We start from the raw sequence: 1,401 nt of genomic DNA on the forward strand, positions 1-1,401 counted from the left end.
CCAAAACTTCAGTAACAAAGGAACAGGCTTATAGGTGCATAGGTTTGGGCAGAAAAGGTGGGGGAAAGGCCATGTATATCTTTCTTCGAAATAAATAAACACTTGTGAGCAACAGCTGAGATAGCTATCTCTCTAGCTGTTATGAAACAGCAGCTAGAAACATATGAGGTCTTGTACAAACTTGTTGATCACTTTCTAAGAAACAGTCACCTGCCCTTGCCGATTTCAACAGAGACACATAACAACCTCATCTCACCGCCTCCCTGATCTATGTTTGTGTGCCGTAATCCAAACGGTTTACAATTTTTACTCTGCCCTGTCTTGCATGAGCAAATCTCCTTTTCCACCTCAGACTCAGCCCCACCTACAATACTAATGGGAGTGGAATTGATTTTCAGAGTTGCCTCGTTGTCACTTTACAGTATGAAATACATTATACATAACTGGTAGTGGTGCTGCTGCTATTACAACGGAACTGGAAATGCAGTATGTCTCACAAAAGCCTAGTCTCTTCTTCACATGCAGATTACATCGCATACAACAGGACTGGGGAACTTGTAGCCTTCCAAATGTCATTGGTCAGGGATGATGGGAGCTGTAGTCCAAAAGCATCTAGCGGCCAGACAGCCACAACACACGTGTCTTCCTTCTCTCCACCTGAATACAAAATACTGGGGACAAATCCACAGGCTAGCAATTAATTTCTCCCCACCAACATCCGACCCAGAGATCACGAGTTCTCCCCGAAAATCACAACCCACCCCCATGCAACCTCTCTTTCAGTTAGTTGATCTCTCACACACGTGTCTGCTTTATACACACGTATGCTCAGCCCTCCCTGCTACTGTGCGTCCCAGACTCCTAATAGATCCATTTCACAAACTTCAACCACTTCCCGCACGTTTCCTTCCACACAGATCACATTCCTCCATCCCAACGCAACCACTCCATCCTTTTTGTATTTATGTTTACCCAGCTGCCAAACCCCTTTGCTTCCTTTCCCCCTCCCTCCAGCCAATAAAAGTGTCTCATTGATCCAACAACTACCAATCAACACTCCTACCGCACTCCCACCCGCTATCGGACAATAAGTACCTCCCGCCTCCTCTTCTTTTTCCAACCAATCACTGCCACAGCCTTCACCTCCCAAGAAACCAATGGGCGGAAAATTACACGGAATCCCGCCCAACGACCTGAACGTTTCGCGTCGCGCTCTAAATCTCGCCTCTCTTCTCCCACCGTAGCCAATGAGGGATACGCAAACGTCTTCCTTCCAACCAATGGCGTTGCTTCCTCCTCCCCACCCCACCCACGCGCCTGCCCTCCGGCGTCAACCATTTAGCGCTCTCTCTCGCTTCCTGCTTTCCACGCCCCCGCTCTGACTCCGCCCCTTTTGCTCTC

Source organism: Podarcis melisellensis, assembly GCF_964234715.1.
Source record: "Podarcis melisellensis genome assembly, chromosome: 13".
Taxonomy (NCBI): domain Eukaryota; kingdom Metazoa; phylum Chordata; class Lepidosauria; order Squamata; family Lacertidae; genus Podarcis; species Podarcis melisellensis.